We start from the raw sequence: 16,546 nt of genomic DNA on the forward strand, positions 1-16,546 counted from the left end.
CCTGACTGCCTGCATGTCTTCTGATCTGTCACTCTTCCTGTGTGTGTGTGTGTGTGTGTGTGTGTGTGTGTGTGTAAACTTGCCTGTCTGTCTTTGTCTGGCCAGATGTTTGTCCAGTCTGTGTATTATTTGTATTCCATGTGTATCTTTGTGTCTTCCTCTCCCTCGTGTCTGTCTGCGTACTGACGCAGGTGCCTCTCTGTGTTACACTACTTCCATTTTGCTGGACATCTCCTCATCCTTGCGGGGCCACATGTCTGTTTGAGTGCATCACTTCTGCTTCAAAAAGAAATAAGAGTGTACAAAGAAGGATCTGCCCTGCCAAAAATCAACGCTCATCTGTTATTCACAATGCAATCTTTACAAAACTATTTTACAGTTTCTGAGCTCAGCATGTGTATAGCTGGGTCACTTGTTTTTAAAATGGAGCTATAAGAAACAGAAACTGACATGTCATTTGAGAAACAATAGGTTTTTTAGATAATTTAACTCTTTATCTTGAAGGGGAGCAGGATGCAACAGCAGCCGTCATCTTTATCAGCTTTAAATATGGTGAAGCTAGCTTTAGCTATTAGCAATATGGTTTTAACCTTTGAGGGGCACAAACACATCTGTTGGATTTCTTTCCAAGCCTTAAAAGCACTTCAGGGAGATTCATTGTCACCTCTTTCAGCTTCTAAATATCAGAACACGCATACAAACAACATTCCTCTTTAAGAGTTTAAATAAAAAATATTGTAGTGTACAGCATTCAGTTAAAAACCCAAACCACTGCTCCCAGCTGTAGACACCAGCTGTAGCGCCACACTTGTTTATCTCTGTCCCTGATCACCAGCCATATGGTATCTAAAGCTACAAAGTTTAAGCTAGCCGGCAAAAAAAAGTAATGGCTAACCTCATTGTTAAAAATTAAAGTTTAAATAAATATAAATAAATAAAACTTAATTCTCTCTATGATTGTTATGCTGCCTTTAATGAAATGACCAGTTTGAAAATTCAGAAAGTTACTTCCTGTAACATATCCCAGGTTTGAGCACACCTCATATTCATGTAACAGCTATTGTGACATTACAGGACCTTTAATCACTTATTTGAGTGTTTTGAATTTGTACTTAATATAATATAAAGGCCTATTGATTTCAGAAATAACACTGATACTTATGTTTCAGATTATGTCCTGATAGGAATAATCCAAGAATACTTTTCCTGGTAAAATAATCAGTTAACAAAGGGCACACTATGAACACTTTAAGTTTAATGTTTGTTTAATTTGCCAGCAATTCATTTTTAATTCATTTTTTCTGATCCTCTGTGCTTCTAGAGCAAAATGTTCTAGTAGGCCTATTTATCCTATCATATTCCCATGATAGTAAAATTCAAATAGAAATGTACATGAGGTGAAAGAGTTTGATAACTGAACATTTAAAAGAAAATAACAGTGACACAACGGCTATGTCAGGAACATCACAGAACATAAGGGACACAAAACAGTGCAGACAACTTGTTTTAGATGACTGAAGCGTACATTTCTTCCAGACTGGTGTGTTTTGGTCCTGATGCGGTTTGTTGGTAATGGGCCATACAGATGTGCTCCCTATCCATTAGCCTACGACATCTTCCGTGTGTCGCTAACAGTCTATTTCTCGGCGGCCCTGCCTCTCTTTAAAATGTGTCATTTTATTGTTCTGATTTCTCTCTCTTCTCTGGGGAGTGGAATATGATTTCACAGAACATTAAGTGGATGGGATCTCAGGGAATAGTGTGAGGACTGGGGATAGTGGTGGTGGAGAGCAATAGTGATCTGGCCTAATTAAGCCCGCTCTCCCATCTCCCTCCTTCCCCTCCACCTTCATGCTCAGCCCTGCAACACCCCCCACCCCCCCAACCCGAGTGACTTTCACCGAGGAGTGTGAAGGGCGAAGGAGTACTCCTCAAATCATAATCCTCCTGACTTTGGGAAAAAAAAGGATTAGTCTAGCAGTAGTATAACTGCCATGCAAAGGCACACATTTCAGCATTTCTGTTTAACCCTGTAAGTCAGCTAAAAAGACTCCAAACGAATAAACAGATATATCAAGGCACTGAGCGAAAAAAAAGGCTTACTTCTTATAAGCTATGATAGGTATGAATAGGGGATAATGTACAGTAAGGTTGTTATATTGAGTTATTATTCCACTATAACAACCCGCTCACTGTACATTATTTTGTTTATTACATGACAACTTACAATCACAACAGAAGTCAATATATTGACAGAAAATATTGATTTAGAAATGATTAGACTGAATTCCTATGGATTAAATCTTTTCTGCTAAAAGAAGCAGCCTGCTAGATAGCAGGGTTTCTAGCTGGGTCCATAGCAACAGTAAACTCTGTAGCCTTCACAAAATGGGGCTATTTAGCTGTTTGAACACACATTAAACTGAATATTTCCACTGACGGTGAAGTGAGGCAGGATAATCAGCCCCGTGCGAAATAGCACAGCATCTGATTAAGGTCTGATTCCTCCTCCATTAACCATGCTTTACCAACTATTATAGTCAGGCTACTGTTTTTGGGAAGTATTTGTTTTTTGTCTGATGCAATTTTTTTATGTCAATGTCTTTAAGCTCTTGATGCTTCCTTTTTCTTTTCTTTTCTTTTTATCCATAGTGTACACATGAAAATGATCGATTGCTCTACCTACAAGATAACTGGAGTCCACTTAAACACAAACGTTTCTGCTTTTGTCTCCTTTTATTTTGAAAGGTTCAGTTGTTTATTTCAAAAAGTTTCCGTTTAAGTTAGTTAGCGTTGTTAATTAGTCTGTTAGCGCTCACTTAGCTTTGTTTGGTGAAAAACCTTGGAAATAGAAGGTAAAACAGAAATTATATATGTATATATATATATATGTGCTTAATGCAAACAAGTAACAGCTTCTAACATTGTAAAGGAAATACACAAATTAAGCATCGTCGTCATCTTCAATACACTATGTTTTCACATAAATTAAATTAAATTCTAGTTCAACTTGTTGCTTTTAAACAAACTTTTAAAGCTTTAAGCATTACCATTATTTTTGTTATCTTCAAATTTTACTCAAACTTTTTCTAAGCAAAAAACAGACACCAGACAATAGTTTTGTTAAACTATGACTTAATCCCATTCCCAGGTTCCCTATACCTTTTGGAACAATGCATGACTGCTGTAGATTGTCAGCCAATAATATTTTACTACTATCACACAAGGTAGTCCATCTTATCAGCTAATGTATTTTCCAGCAGCTGCTGTACCACTGACCCACTGGTGGCCCTGTCACAGCTTTAAGGCTTTACAGGATATAAACCGGTAATGTACCTGGCTGTCTGCTCAGCCATAGCCCAACATCAGAATAGAATGTCAGTGATTCATTACATAGAAATAAAGTAATTCTTAAAGTCTGCCTTAAATCATTCTTTGTAAAGGAATACAAGCCTTTTAAAAGTTAACTATTAGCTTGCATCGCCTGGAGCGTGATTCCCGGAGATCAGATAAGTGCTTATTCATGATTACGGCATGTATCTAGTGGCCATGGGCACATGGAGTGGCAGTTCCTGTGTCAGACATTTCCATCGCACTGACTTGAGCCAAGTCTTGAACATTATCCAAGGCCATCTGTTGGGTAGATCCTGAGATATGCTAATTAGCTTGTGCCAATCGTTTCTATTTACAGTTGAGACCTGACAGTGTCTTTGAATAGAGGAGATCTACGATGTCATTCATTGATTTGAATAGAAATAAATAATTTAAATCGAACCTGGGGCAACACGCTTCCTTGAGATGGAATTTTGCAGACTTCTGGGTGTACCATGAATTATTGAATGATTGTCCTTTTTGTTCTCATGATACTTGATGCATTTGTGCCTAGTGTCATCCTCAGAATAAAGAAGTGCAAGATGTTTATCTATGAAAGAACTCTTAACAAATTTAGTAGACAGTATTATGGTACAAATCAGCACTATTTGGGCTCTAAAATATCACCTAGACTTGATTTCCATTGCTCCAGGTATTGTTCATAGTCCAACTAGATTCTTAAAATCTGAGAGTTGAAAGATAACATCTACGGCGGCATTGTTACCTGCAGATGATGTCTTTGTACGCTGTAAAGTATAGGCCTACAGTGTGCGGTACAACATTGTGTTGAAATGGGACTCAAGAGGCTTATTGATATTATAGTATTTTTATGAAGGAATTGTACATCTAAACCATCTGACGGTCAAGGCAGTTGTAGAGGATTGTTTGATTGTCCATTTTGTCTTCTTTATTGTCCTCGTTATCATCTCCAAGGAGATCCAAATAAACATCCTCCTCTCCATGTTCTCCTCTGCCGTGCTCTTCATCTGAGTCGGGGAGCTGGATAAACAGTCTTCCATCTCATGCCCCATGCAACAAAGGTGATTGGCCTGTCCCCTGACAGACATGGTGGAGCTTTTCTGATTGATCACGCTAGATGGCTCTTCCCATAATGAGATATCGAGTGGGGTTTTGAAAGAGAACAAGAGAGTTTTGAGTTATTCCACGTTTTAATATCAAAGGGGATCTACTTATCTGCTTATATTCATGTCCTGTAAAATATAATTAAAGAACGCTGAAGGTTTATATGAAATGTAGCCAAAGTTTCTGCTTTGAGTTCTGGGTTTTCTTTGCTGTAAGCTGATGTTAGTTGAAATAAAGGTTGACGGGCTTAGGTGTAAATGTTTGTATATCCAATGCTTTTGCCTATTCCTTAGCAAGTCACCAATTTCTTCTGCCTTCATTCGGATCTGGCCAGATTACATATTACTGCATAGTACATTTTTCCACACCAAAAAAACAATTTCATCTGGAAACAACACTCATGAAAGATGTCAATTTAAAGACCAAAAGGAACTATATTGTTCAAGCTTAGCTTTGTTAGCTTTGGTTGGTTGTTGTTTAGTTTTAGGCATTTGAAAATACAATACCTACAATTACTATGTTAAAATCTGTAAATCCACTCTGCTGTTTGAATATGTGAACATGACAGTGTTCAAGACTTTGTTGTATTTCATGTTGCTGTCATTAACTCTCAATCACAACATTAGCAATTGTTACATCAGAAGAATACCAGAAATGTTGTACTTTTTTAAGAAGAGGAAATCAAAGATATAGAACAAAACTGTACAATGAAAGGAAGCTCAGCAAGACAAAAACAGAAAGGGGTATATTTTTGAATCTGATGTTGTACTTTGAATATATGAACAAAGTGAAGATTGGCAGTTTTATCAAGTGAGCTACAGCTCCCAATAGGCAGAAAACAAGAGGAGTAAGCAGACAAGAACACACAATGTTACCTCAAGGGTCTTCTTCCAGCAATGTGTGCTGCATCATGAATAACCATCACTCCATGATATAACACTTTGAATCCTTGCCTCTTAGTTTACATATAGACATTCTCCTCTACTCGTCACTGTGCAAGTGTTGGTTATCTCACACAGTTTCTTCAGCTTTGAATGAGTGTTTTCTGTACAATTCAGGCAGGGTTCCCTTGTAGAACATTAAAAAGACTCAATGGGTGTGCAATTAAAAAAAAGATATATTTAAAATGAGATACCGTCATGTTCTTTTACATACCAGTGGGGTTGCTAGCTTTGCTTCGGGGGTCAACAAGGGCAACAACCACAAAGATTTTCACCAGGGCGGCAAATGAAGCAAATACGACGGAAGATCGATTGGGGCCACGTTAAAAAAAAAAAATCAAAGTGTGGTCAGTGTGGTTCTTTCTTCGGTAAAGCCCCAGTTTCTTTTTCAGGGTCCTGATAGTTCATGACAATGTGAAGATGATGACGTGTAGTTTCATAGTAAAGCCCCAACACAACTATCGGATATTTTTGTCTGTTATCTGTCTGCCTTGTTAAAGTGTCTCATGTGCAGAGCCAGTTTGTGTCCTGTTCATACGTCATTTTACAGATATACAAGTCCTTGCAAGTTGAAGTGAAAACTTTAACTAATTGTTTTTTACCGACTACACAAGGACGTAGCCTATTTCCTTAATAGTGAAACCTTTATTAAAGTAGGGTATAACTGCTCCACATTTGTCATTTTTGAACCTAGGTGGCTGCTGCTCTTCTGATATAGACTAAAATAACCACATTAATCTCATAAATGTAGGACTTTATTCTTGTAAATTTAATTAATTTAATCTCTACATTTTAGATTTGTTTTTTTCTTTAACGTGGCCCCAATCCTCCGGCGTAAGCAAAGATGCAGATTTGAGAGCAAAGAAAATGTAGACACAAATATAGCAAGGTAAACCAATGCAAATGAAAAAGCTGTTACAAATGCCTTAACAGAAAAGCATGATACTCGTAAAATATAAAAGTCAAAACTGCACAACCATAAAGAAAAAAATCACTTTAAAATCACCTTTATTTTCTACAGGACAAAGATAAGGCACTGCATTTTGGGAGAAAGACTAAAAGTGGATCTATCCCTTTTGTATTTCTTAACACTGACTAAAAACCGTTGCCATGTCAGGGTAGCTTTTTTTGGGGGGGGGGGGGGTACCAGTAGGTCCACTGTCATTTAATGTGAAGTAACTGGTACTACTGTACGCTGTCCAACTAGTTTGCCTGAAACTGAGTGATAATTGCCGTGCTTTAAAGGTGCTTACAAGTTTTGCTTACAACAATGTAATGTAGTCATATCTTTGAGTCTTCATGATTGGTTTGTTTGTTTGTTTGTTTGTTGTTTTTTTTGTTTGAGTGGCATTTGCATTAAATCTGGATGTAACATGGGAGTCGAGTCATACTCATCCATGCATGTCAGTCATATACCACTAAACCGTCTTGTAATGTGCCAACATCAATTAGTCATGTCCAGGTCTTTCTGATCTGGTTGAAATGTTTCATATTTGTTTATGCTCTTGAATAAGACTACTACTAAGAATCCTGTGTGTGGATTCAGATCCAATCCATGTTTTCTCTCAGATTTACCACTCTGCTTATTCAAATCTCCAGAAAGAGCTTTAGTCAGTATCTAAAAAAAGGCTGACTTGACGTAATGGGAACATTGTCAAAATAACCTCAATCTTTTACTCTTCTCTTAAAGGCCCTCTGAGTTCAAGTAAAAATGAGAGAATGAGGAGTTCATTAATATATTTATAGTGACCAGCTAACAAAGTGGAAAAGGGGCACTTTAGCACGCTGATCGTTGAAGATGTTAAAAGAAAACCTATTATAATGTATTAATAAGATATCTTTATTGTCACTGTACAAGTACAATGAAATATTGAAAGTAATTGTAGTATTAAAATATCTATTTGAGTTTTTTCCTGATGTTAGTTACAATTTGATTTGATTTGACAGTTTTTTGTTGGTGGGGTCACCCATTTGTTTACATTTGGATCATAGATTGTGAAAAAATGGACAAACCAGAAAGATGCTCTGACGTCCATTAAAATACATGTCGAGTATTTATAGTCTTTGTGAATGACTTTACGTGTGCCCAATTACATACAGGCAACCCATAACATGCATGGCCTTTAAGCCGCGCATACATATGTATATACAAAATCTCTGACGCATAGCACTTCTCCTCTCCATGTCATCTTCACACATTACTAACAAAATTTAAGCCCTGAAATCCTTCTCTTACAGCTGCAGCTTTGGAACACAATCCATCGGAGTTCATGATGAAGAGGCAACTGCTGTAAAATCCAATTGGAGGTTTATGGAGATGGATGGAGAAGAATACCTCTCTCCGTCATCCCTCTCTCTTTCTCTCTGCCAAAAATGCACAAGTATGAACTCACACTCTATAGCACAAACACACACTGACTCTCACTTGTGTGTTACATGAAATCTAACCACAGTTATTCAGCTTCCTGCTCACAACTGCAGGAGAATCTGTCAGCAACTGGGGTTCGGTCTCGGTGGGCAGCGCTTCACTGCTGAGTGTGCAGCCTCTCTTCGCTTGGCAGGGGGAGGCCTCCACTGTCGAGGTATTATCAGCTCCCATCTAATATTTATCAGCTGCTGGGAGATTCTTGACGACGAGTCAATTTGATAGGCTAACAATGCACCGAGGTGGTCTGTATTGTTCTGTGCACATGTTTGTGTGTGAGTCTGCATTAACAAGGTATAAACAGTACACACATGCTCAGGCGTGTGAAGCAAAACTGGGTTGTGCTACAAGAATAAGACTTTTTGAGGAATGAGTAACAGTTGATTAATTAATTTATGTAAAAGTCCACAAAAAACTTTTCAAAAAGATTAAGAGTTTAGTGGAAATTTGAAATTCATGAATTATTGTCCTTTAGTTGATACACACGATTAAAGCATTTTTATTTTTCATAATTTAGATAAGCTTATAACAAATTACCGGTTATTTGATAATTATGATTTTTACTTATAAAACAGTAATATGTACATAAATAACAACAATTAGAAAAAAGTGTCTTTTAATGTCAGGTCAGGCAGAGCATGTGTGGGCATGTGTTAGAGTGAGCATGACATGTGATGATGGCACACGTGTGCACTGGGTTTTTCAAGTGTGAATTGATGGCCAAGTGTTTACATATATAGTTCAACGTCGGCTGTTAACGCAGGAAATATCAGCACTTGACTACTGCTGATAAGCATCAGGGCGATCTGGCACAGGGGCATCTGCAAAAGTGTCACATCTCATTCGTTTTTTTTCAATCTGATCTTTTTTATATGGGTAGTCTGAAGTTAAATAAGGACAAAAAGATGATATGTAAATGAAATTAAATATATAATGTTAAAACACAAATATTAAAACGCTTTTAATAGCTTGTTTTAAAGATAAAGTATATTATATTGATTTGTATTATTAAGTGACAAAAGGAAAAAGTACAGTTGCGAAGATTTCAAGAGTACTTTTCTCAGTGATTTTCAGTGTGTCAGCATTAACACACACACACGCGATTCCCCTCTCTCGCCTCCCCTCTCTCCTCTTCCTTTCCCTCTCCTTCTTTTTGGCATCCATCACTGTCCGCCGCAATGGACTGCGAAACAAATTTCTATCGCTATACATTACAGGTTAAGAAAGGGAGCTGGGAATGTGTTATATATGCCGGGTTCGATTTTTATGTAGCGTCTACGGGCTCGTCCATCATTGCTCTGCTAGGCACCCTTGTGCACCGGGCCCCTGACGAGATGTTGTCTTGGCACCGCTATCAATCAGTTTGCGCTTGCCCGAGCTTCGCGCCTGATATGCAAGAAGGGGGGCATGTGTTGTTGCTGCAGGACTTTCTCCTTCCCTCTAGTCCCTCTGCCTCCATGACAGTGACACCAACAGTCATCATCATTTGAACATTCAGAGCATGAGTTTTGCATCAGGGGCCTTCTTCCTCTCATGACCTCTGAGGGTCTTTTGTGGCCTCAGTTACATGCTGTTAATGAAAAGGGACTATTTGGGAATTATTGTGCAGGCCAGAGGGAAAATAAAGTTATTATCCACCTGGCACCACTCACCCATGCAATGATACGCAGGTCAAAGCCATAACGAAAACATGAGTTCATGCCTCCATGTGAAATATATTTAAGCCCCCAATAGCCAACAGGGGAAGCATCATTAAGGAGCTACAGCACAGTATTTCAGACAGTTTTCAAGGTGGAATGCGCTGGATGGAGGAAAGTGATTTGATATGTTTCTTTATTACACAGCTGTGTTGCACACTGTGCTCTGATTGGTCAATTACAGAATTCTAAGGTCTGCTATGTTTGCATTGCAGGATGCTACTATGTGAGAACTTAGTCATGCTGTCATCAAAAAGGTGGCCTGTTACACACGAGGATGCACTATTTATTGTTTGTTTGTTTGTTTTATTTTTTTCAAGTTGACCTCGCCTGCTCCATTCAGAGAGGAAGCTTTGTTTTAAATGGTGAAACACATTTTACATCTGGCATAAAGATAAAACCCTGAAAATGTTCCCCTCCCCTCCTGGCTCATCATCTTTAAGTGGACAGAACTGTGCTCCAGCAGCATGAGAGCTCATCTTCACATTCAGACGCAAAACAAAAGCAAACTGCACCGAGCAGGACAACAATTTGAAAATGTTTGCACCTGAATATGATTAGCGCTATGTGCTTTGTGAACTACACCTTGAGAAGGAAGAGATAGCGGGAGCAAATGATGCACTATTAGCTCTTAGCGGTTACTGTCTATTCTTATTGAATCCAGCCCAAAGGGTTTTATTCTGGTGTTTATTATTGATTGCTCAAAGTTTGGTCAAATTCACACATTTTGGAGAAGCTATTGGGAAACCTCAACTTAAAATAAATAAATAATTGGCCTAATTGTTGTTGGTTTTTGGCAGCGTAATTCAGAACATTCTCTTTACAAATAAGCTGCAACCATAACCAAACTTCTCCCAGTTTAAGACTTTACATTTTGATGAAATCCTTGGTTTATGTCTTAAATCTGTGACTTCATGCTTTGACTGGCAGTGGTTCTTATTCATAAAAATTGACTACATACAGAAAGGGATCATATTTGAGAACCTAATATTCAGTGTTTCCATATTATGCTGTGTAATTGAGACTGATCACTAAAAGACCCTGAATTTGAACCTATAACATGCTAAAGGATGAAAAAGACATGAAACTGGAGGAAAGAAGGAAGTCTGATACTCTGAGCTCATTAACATGCACGTTAACATGGCTTTGGTCTGATCCAAAACATCACCTTGTCTAGTGTTTGATGAGAAATACACGGGCTGATAGAGCTCCTGCATTGCGTATTGATGAGTCTGACTGGATAGGATGACAGCGCAAAGTGAAACCAGAGACCCTTCTCAGGATGAGGCGGGGAGGGAAGAGGTTGGCAGGGAGGGCGGCGGCGGCTGTGGCGGTGTGATTTAGCATTTTAACATTATCACTTAACAAGACAGGCCTGGCATAGGCCCCAGTGCAGGCCTGAGAAGAGAGGGGGGTAAGGGAAGGAAATGTAGGAGAGAAAGAGAAAGATGTCCAGTGCTTCCAGGCCAGCCTTACCTTTTTTGTTCAAGACAGAGCGATGTGGAGAAAAATAGAGATGAGAAAACAGAGAAAGAGGGAGGGAGGGGGCACTTCCACTAGAAACTTAATTATGCATGGCAGAGCAGCTGGAGTAAAAAAGAGAGGAAGAGAGATGGATGAAGAGGGAAAGAGGAGAGGACCCACCTACGCAGAGGGACGGGGGGCAGATAGAAAGGAGGGAGAGGAGGAAGGTCAAAGGAGATAAAAATGAGTAAGAGGTGGGAGGGGGGTTTCTGTCATGCTTAAGGGTGGGTGTAGGTGGTGAGAGTGGCAAACACACATGAGAGCTGATTTTCTCGACTGAGCTGCAGGTGATTCAGCTTAAACAGATGATCTGGTCCCAACAAAGGAATCTCATTATGAGGAAAAGAAGAAATACAGTTTACTTTATGTTGTATTTGTTATTTTCCAGTTATCTTCATATTAACTCAGTTATAGCACACAAACACGAAGAAATGCTGGACTGAAGAAGTTACAATTCTAAAAGAAAAGATGTATTGCTCTTTGCACACAGGTATCAAAAAATAGTGAAATGGAGGCAAGTTAGTACAATAAATTATTTTGTTTGCTAAGAACATATATTTAATTAGGGATTTGTTTTAGTTCAAACAAATATACTATATGGTAGTATATTTAGGTATGCAATGGATTCTACTATTCGCTGTGAAGAAGGACTCAAATTAATAACTAAAGCAGGAACAGGAACACATAAAGATAAGCAAACACGCTGTGGCTGTATTGTACCGGGCAAGTAATTGAAATTTGTCCACAATCAGTAGATTCACATAGTTGACCCTAAACACAGGAAATTGCATTGTTGACCAATTTCTAACCCTCTCCACAACACTGCACTTAAAAGAAAAAAATCCTGAGTCCATATTGTAAAAGGGAACTATTAAAAAGTTGCCCTTTCAAAAGAGTTGTACTCTAGACATAAAAGATGGGGGGGGGGGGGTAACACAACAAACTTGGGGGCCTCCAGGTTCTGGGTGGCCATCTTTTACATCACATTGACCAGTGAGGGGGACAAACCTTGAAACATTCATTGTCTGTTTTCATTAATGGGTCCACTTACTGGAAGTGACAGAGAGGTGATGTTTCAATTTCTTAAAAAGCTGTCTCACTGTACTGAGACACTGTACCTGCTGTTGCTCTGCTCCACTGGGCTTAGGTATCCCGCTGAGTCACGCGCACACACACACACACACACACACATACACACACACACACACACATACACACACACACACACACACAGAAGAAGAAAGAGAGAGCTCAAGAGTGCTATAAAAACCTGACAAGTGCACACAGACTCAAACACTCATGTACCAACACACATTGAATATCCACGAAAACGAGAATTCAGTCTCCCTCACACACACTGATGGGGTGAAGAGCTGGAAGTTACACAAGCAGCTTAGTTGTGATTAACTGAAGAGTATTGAATAGACTGCTCATGTTTTAACAGCAGCCTCACCGAGATAGACCCAGCTGATAGCAGTGACAGGAATACAGAGCTGGCACGCCACCAAGGATGGGTATGTGTGTGTGCGTGCGTATGCGTGTGTGCGTGTGTGTGTGCGTGTGTGTGTGTGTGTGTGTCTGCTGAAAGTTTTTGATGTGAAATTAAGCTGATGGAGAATCTGCAAAAGTTGCAGTTCCTTGAGTGTCCACTTGAGGCTTGCTCCAAAATTGAGTCAATCCCCCTAGAACCCAATGATAAATTGTTCAACTTTATAGCAGAAATCAACAGATTAACAGCTTGGTAAAAAAAAAAAAAAAAGGTCCTTCTTGCTTAATTATTTATTCATGACTAGTGTGTAGGATTGGATAGTGTGGGATTGATTATTATATAACTCACCAGTTTTAATGATGGTATGCTTAGAGTTGTAGGGCGTCGTTTTGGTGAAACATCAAGACAGCTTATTCAGTAACTAACTTAACCCCTTGCAGTGTTTACATTATTGATGCTTTTGGGGGCTTTTAAAGCAAAAATTAGACAAATAATATGTTGTGCGATTTATTGTACCAACAGGCTAGTCAAAAGCATGTTCGCACCATAAAGCAGATATCAGTGTCTGTGCCCATTGCCTTTTAGCGGGTTCTATTTTGTAATACATGGTCTGGATTGTTGTTGGTGAAGTCGTTATTTTGAGTTTCACATAGGTGAAGGAGCAACGAGTCCTCTTTGTTACATGAGCTCTCTTAAGAGATTTATAAGTGGTACTTTAATACTTATATTAAATTAAAACATCATGATTCCATAAACTCTGAGTTGTGCTCATCTTTCTTTCGAGAAGTATGACTAGTTAAAAAACATTTCCTTCAGCTTGCTCTCTCTCTTTCTCCTGTCTTTCTTGTCGTATGGACAATATACTCATGGCAATAGGTTAAACATTTTATATGGAAAGAAATAATTCATCTCTAACTGTCACACTGAACCACAGGATGAACCCAAATGCACGACTCGACACAAAGGCAGATTCAAGTCTGTTTGATGGAGAGCAAAAATCAGTACACATTGCAAAAAAATCCAAGCAGAGGTATCCAAAAATCGGTAGGCAAAAGGTTAAATCAGAATGCTAAAAATAGGTCAGATCAGGTAATCAGAAAACACTAGGAAAAATTGCTGGGACGCTGACACAAGATACAAGACGAACTGGCACAGAAGGAGGGAAACGCAGAGACTATATACTGAAGGGAGGTGGAGACAACAAGACACAGGTGAGACACATCATGTAATCACTTAAGCAGGAGACACTGAGGAGGGGCAGGGAGGGTCAGTCCTGAAACGAGACACAGGGTTAGTAACCAACATAAAACAGTAACACAAGACAGGACACATGAGGAATACATAATAAAATACTCAAACTAATCTGGAGCTGTGACACTAACTGTTTTTCAGGCCTGTCAGTCATCGGCCCTGAGAATCGTCCTAATGTTTCTACCTCATATGGCGTCCCTGTCTACATCTTTACAAAAATGCCTTTGACTGTCACATAATTGAAACAGTGAGCCATGCCAGCTAAGCAGTGCCACTCAGGAGTGTTTTGTCAACATTACACCAGCTACAAACAGCCCAGTCACGCATGGTTGTATAGAGGGATGAGAAGGAGGGATGAGATGGAGTGAGAGAAAGAGGTGCAGTGGAGCAGCTGGGAGCAGCTGTGAAAGAGCAGCTGGAGTAATCGTTTTTCTGTTTCTGTCTCTCTCCCCCCATCTCGTGTCCCTCCCTCGCCCCTTTCTAACTCACTCTATCACTCACACACTTCGACACACAAGAACTCTCCATCTTTATTCATCTTCTGTGTCTTTATTGCTCTAAAGTCTGATTTGTGTTATGTGTGACTTGTACTTCTGTCCTTTCCAATTGTAATGGGTCGTTCCTTTTTTTTTTCTGCATTTCAAAGGTTGCACACTCTTGTAAACATTTAATGTCCAACTGATATACACAATCAGCTGAGTATTGATGCTCAATGTGAGTAGCATCAAGGCACCTATGGTTCTGCTGCATGGGTGCATGAAGTGATTGTATAGACTTTCTCATCACTTACTCAGAAAAGCCCTCTCCTAACTTAAGGGAAGTTAGAAGAAGAAAGAGGGCAAGAAAGTAGAAAAAAGGTCAGAAATGCACAAAGACAAAAAATGTGTAGTCTTTCACAGAACAATGCTTATTTTCTGGCAAATAAAGAATAATAATTATTTGTAATTTTTTTTTTTTTTAGGAGCCCAAGAGTAGCTGTGTCTATTTTTTTATTACAACTTCAGCCTATGTTTCTAACAGTGCCTTGATTCACATTCTTTTAAATAAGACAATGTGAATGTGGTTAATCTCAGCTCATCCATCACTGTGGGAACAGATTGCTGCATTGACAAGATGTTGGGGCACGTGTGGCCTAAGCAGGGGTGTGTCCAGAGGCGTAGCAAGGGGTGGTCTGGGCCCCTTGAAATCTGATTGGCCACCGAAGGTGCCACTCAAAAATCACAAACTATGGTTGGCTATTTGCCTTATCAGAGGCAGGACTTGTGTAAAAATCAACTATTTGGGCTGTGTTAAAACATGCTGCTAGTAGCTTTCCTCACATTTCAATATGGCACATTTCCTTTTCTAGGTTACTTTAAATTGTGTTGTTGAAAAGAAAACATACCTTCAATTCTAAATCCTGCTGAAACCCTACCTTTCTTTTACCCTCGTAGTCGCGGTCCTGATCTGATCCACTTTACATCGCATCAGTGTTTTATTCCATAAAATTGGCTGAGATCCCTCGCTATCATCAACAAGTTAACAATTTGTCTTTCAGGAAACTCTAAATCATTGAAAGTTTTTACACAGCAGCTGGAGGATGTTAGAGGGAAAAAATAAATAGTGGTTTATATACACTTATCAGGGAGGGACAGCCCCCCAGTTACATTATGGTGAGGTTCCTGAAGTGTGCAACCTTGGAGGTTTTGATTTTACTATCTAATTATGATTTTATGATTTTCTGGGTTTTTCAAAAAAAGTCAAAATCCATTTAGGAAACATCTATAAAAAAGTTGGACAAAATGTTGTCAAAAAATATGGCAAACACTGTTGTTTAAAAACAGTCGTGAAATGACTGAGAATATTGTAAACTTTCTCTTTTCAACAATTGATTTTGGATTTTGGAGTCAAATCAGTGCTGATTGTTCTTCAATCGGAGTTGAATACAGTTGGTTGTATTTTTATCCAATTGGCAAATTAAGTAATAGAAAAATAGACTGAGTCTCTTTTCAAGATATCAGAAATAGAAGAATCTGAAGAATAAAATGACTGACAATAGGTTTTGTAAGTCAAAGTAAAAGATTAAAAAATATTGCAATGTTTCTAGGTTGAAAAGACAAAACAATCTGTTGATTCTCAATTATTCAGCATGCATTTCCAGCACAGTTATCTGTGAACCACAGCGCAGAGCCTCACAGTCTTCGTGCTGCGCTGAAGCATTCAGCTCTGCAGCTGCAGAAAAGTGGCCTGCAGTGAGTTTAGCTGCTGCTGCTGCCACACTGCCCTCTACCAGCTCAGCTCTATTAGTTCAGCTTCACCACCTCCCAGCAGCCCGGAGGTTGTGACAAAAATGCTAGTTAAAAATCTCTGCATGTGTGTGTGTGTGTGTGTGTGTGTGTGTGTGTGTGTGTGTGTGTTTGCTGCATGTGATTCATTTTTCTCGCCGGGCAGATTAAGCGGATATAATAACATGCATATGGAGGACCATACAGGGCGAGGAAGTAATTAAGGAAGTTGAGGTTTTGTTTCAGAGGCCGCTTACTATGGAAATCCAGGACATTTAAGTCTTCAAGGAATAAAACAGAAAAGTGACACTATATACTTACAGCCTGAAGGAACACAACACACACAATGTTAATGAGATCCCTAAAAATGTGTTTGGTGGTTTTGTTCTTCTTTATAGAAACAAAAAAAACCTAATAAACAAATAGCAGCCGAATTCTTTAGAGGTTCGGAATATGTGACATCGTGTGACAATTATAGTTTAACATTCACAGTAAAACAT

Source organism: Labrus mixtus, chromosome 8 (genome assembly GCF_963584025.1).
Source record: "Labrus mixtus chromosome 8, fLabMix1.1, whole genome shotgun sequence".
NCBI lineage: Eukaryota > Metazoa > Chordata > Actinopteri > Labriformes > Labridae > Labrus > Labrus mixtus.